The following is a 4,001-nucleotide window of genomic DNA, read 5'->3' on the forward strand; positions in this document are numbered from 1 at the left end:
GTCTGTCTAGTAGTAGTGAAGACTGTGTACAGGCTGTGTGTGTCTGTCGGCAAAATAGTACAGCTGACCCCCAAAGAATACCATGATAATATGTACATTATGATTGCATTTTGTAGTGTGTCATGATCCAGTCGTCATGTCTGACTCCCACTACGACTCCATAAAGACAACGAGAGAGAGAAAAGCTTTAACCCCAAACCGTTGGTGTTGTAGCCTACAACTAAAACATGACAGTTGTGTATTTTGTGTTTCAAGAGAGAACACCTTCGTTGTACAGCTCAAACGTCTCCATTAATACATTGTTGGTCTATATATATATATATATATATCTATATATATATATATATATTTGTTTGTTCAGTTTTTCATCGGGTACAAATAATCATAGTCGTATAATTTATGCAGACAAAACAAGCGAAACCCAAAGGGTAAAATAGAGAAGCTAAATATAGACATTTTTTATTATATTTTTTAAATTCTCTCCCATAATATAAAAGTCATCAACTATATCAATGGATATACTGTAATTTCTATAAAAACAACATCTGTACCAGTATCATTATTATTACTATGGGATAACCTAAAGGGTTTTGACTAAAGGGACTAGATGATGGTTTCAACAGTAAACCCTCCATGGAGAAAAAGACAGCATGCCTCCCAAATGGCACCTTATTCCCTACATAGTGCACTACTTTGAACAGGGCCCTATGGCACCTTATTCCTACATAGTGCACTACTTTGAACAGGGCCCTATGGCACCTTATTCCCTACATAGTGCACTACTTTTAACAGGGCCTATGGCACCCTATTCCCTATATAGTGCAATACTTTGACCCAGAGGCATATAGGGCTATAGGGAATAGGGTCCGTTTGGGAAGCAGACTCTCTGTCCTCTAACCATAATAAGTTATTCTCTGTAAAAATCTGACTGCACAGACAGATGGAAAACACCGGGAGCATCTGAACCTTTGGCTTTGAGTGATAAACGGTGACAATCACAACCATCATGATCTAATCCACACATCAACGTCCTCGCTGTTTAGCACGCTGTCGACTACACACCATCCCACACAACTACTCCCCTCCATCTCTCTCTATTCCATCACCTGGTCTAATAATGACACAGCACTGTGTTGTGGGTTTATAGTACCCCATTTTACCCCCACGTCCCCTCCATCTCTCTCTATTCCATCACCTGGTCTAGTAATGACACAGCACTGTGTTGTGGGTATATAGTACCCCCCTTTACCCCACGTCCCCTCCATCTCTCTCTATTCCATCACCTGGTCTAGTAATGACAGCACTGTGTTGTGGGTTTATAGTACGTCCCCCTCCATTTTACCCCCCGTCCCCCATCTCTCTCTATCCCATCACCTGGTCTAGTAATGACACAGCACTGTGTTGTGGGTTTATAGTACCCCCTTTACCCCCCACCTCCCCTCCATCTCTCTCTATTCCATCACCTGGTCTAGTAATGACACAGCACTGTGTTGTGGGTATATAGTACCCCTTTTACCCCCACGTCCCCTCCATCTCTCTCTATTCCATCACCTGGTCTAGTAATGACACAGCACTGTGTTGTGGGTTTATAGTACCCCATTTTACCCCCACGTCCCCTCTCCATCTCTCTATTCCATCACCTGGTCTAGTAATGACCAGCACTGTGTTGTGGGTTTATAGTCCCCTCCACACATCACTGGTCTAGTAATGACACAGCACTGTGTTGTGGGTTTATAGTACCCCATTTTACCCCCACGTCCCCTCCATCTCTCTCTCTATCCCATCACCTGGTCTAGTAATGACACAGCACTGTGTTGTGTTTTTATAGTACCCCATTTACCCCCACCTACCCTCCATCTCTCTCTATTCCATCACCTGGTCTAGTAATGACACAGCACTGTGTTGTGGGTTTATAGTACCCCATTTTACCCCCACCTCCCCTCCATCTCTCTATTCCATCACCTGGTCTAATTTCTATTTTAACTTTACTTAACTAGGCAAGTCAGTTAAGAACAAATTCTTATTTACAATGACGGCCTAGGAACAGTGGGTTAACTGCCTTCTTCAGGGGTAGAGCGACAGATTTTTACCTTGTCTGCAGGGGGACTCGATCTTGCAACCTTTGTGCCTTTCTAGTACCCCATTTTACCCACACCTCCCCAACCCTAACCTTAATCCTCACCCTGAGCTTCAGCCCTAACCTAACCTCAACCCTAATCCTAACCTAATCCCAAAATTAACCCTAATCCTAACCTGATCCTAACTATAACACTTGGCCAGTCCTTAACTTTAACCCCAATCCTGACCTAACCTAACCCCAACCTTAACCCTAATCCTAACCTGATCCTAACCATAACACTTGCCCAGTCCTTAACTTTAACCCCAATCCTAACCTAAACTAATCCCAACCTTAACCCTAATCCTAACCTAACCCCAACCTTAACCCTAACCTAGCTCCAACCTTAACCCTAATCCTAACCCTAATCCTAACCTGATCCCAACCTTAACCCTAATCCTAACCTGATTCTAACTCTAACACTTGCCCAGTCCTTAACTTTAACCCCGTTCCTAATCCTAACCCCAGTAGCTAGGAAACAACGTAGACGCTGACAGAGAGAATGTCAAAGGAATCCGAACCCTACAATCATGTAAACACTCTTACAAAACGGGATCACATTCTACGATGTATTTTACAGGATTGGTTTTGTCTTTTCACGAAGCCCTAACAGTTGAAATGTGTTGTTTTACAATGGTAAGGTTTTAAATCTAGTAGCTCTTCTATAGCTCTACCGACACGGACAATCTACTAACCTTTACAAATTAAAAACCCACTGTATCAAAATTAACAGCACACAATATCTGAGGTATAAATGTCCTTCTTTAGTTGACTGACTTCTCTCTCTCTTAGGAGCTGCTAAAATCATGATCAACAGCATATATTGCAATACCCAGGCCTCAAAGTTCTTTCTCTGTGTCTCTCTCTGTCTCTCTGTCTGTCTCACTCACATACTGGTTTGTTGGTTGGTCGGTTGGTCGGTCGGTTGGTTGGTTGGTTGGTTGCTCGATTGTGTCCCTGTCAGAAAGGATTGGTTGTTGTCTGGTTGTGGGGAGGTTGGTTGGTTGGTAGGGTAGTAATTGGTTGTTGTATGGTTATAGGGAGGTTGGTTGGTTGGTTGCTCGGTTGTATCCCTGTCAGAAAGGATTGGTTGTTGTCTGGTTGTGGGGAGGTTGGTTGGTTGGTAGGGTAGTAATTGGTTGTTGTATGGTTATAGGGAGGTTGGTTGGTTGGTTGCTCGGTTGTATCCCTGTCAGAAAGGATTGGTTGTTGTATGGTTATAGGGAGGTTGGTTGGTTGCTCGGTTGTATCCCTGTCAGAAAGGATTGGTTGTTGTATGGTTTTAGGGAGGTTGGTTGGTGGGTTAGTATGGGGCGAAGCGGCTGTAGCCTCCCCTGTATATACTAGCCTGCAGGGAGGACAACACCAGCCCCACGTCGTCAGCATGACTCCTCGTCTTGGCATCAGCCAACGGGGCAAACGGATTCTGAAACACACACGTAACCATAGAGATAATGTAAGAATTCTGAAATGCACACGTAACCATAGAGATAATGTAAGAATTCTGAAACGCACACGTAACCATAGAGATAATGTAAGAATTCTGAAATGCACACGTAACCATAGAGATAATGTAAGCATTATGAAACACACACGTAACCATAGAGATAATGTAAGAATTCTGAAACACACACGTAACCATAGCGATAAACTGTATGTAAATCATTCTGAAACACACGCGTAACCATAGAGATAAACCGTATGTAAAGCATCTGAAACACACGCGTAACCATAGAGATAAACCGTATGTAAAGCATCTGAAACACACACGTAACCATAGAGATATTCTTCTCATGTATTTGTTTCTATGCCTACAACAGCCATGAAGATATGTACTGTATATGTACTGTATATGTAAAGAGCTGTACTGTATATGTACTGTATA

The 4,001-nt window shown here is 42.8% G+C and overlaps 1 long non-coding RNA gene across 1 annotated transcript in view; it reads right to left on the reverse strand.

The window, feature by feature from the left end:
• Positions 1–868: 868 nt before the first annotated feature.
• The window catches only part of LOC127923086 (uncharacterized), a 30,650-nt gene continuing 27,517 nt past the window's right edge, over positions 869–4,001 (reverse strand). The window contains exons 3-4 of the long non-coding RNA XR_008113274.1: positions 1,963–3,542; positions 869–1,106 (exon numbers count right to left, since the gene is read on the reverse strand). This is a non-coding gene — a long non-coding RNA (uncharacterized LOC127923086). The remainder of the gene's footprint in view (positions 1,107–1,962; positions 3,543–4,001) is intronic.

The sequence above is a fragment of the Oncorhynchus keta genome, unplaced genomic scaffold (genome assembly GCF_023373465.1).
Source record: "Oncorhynchus keta strain PuntledgeMale-10-30-2019 unplaced genomic scaffold, Oket_V2 Un_contig_28293_pilon_pilon, whole genome shotgun sequence".
Lineage (NCBI taxonomy): Eukaryota > Metazoa > Chordata > Actinopteri > Salmoniformes > Salmonidae > Oncorhynchus > Oncorhynchus keta.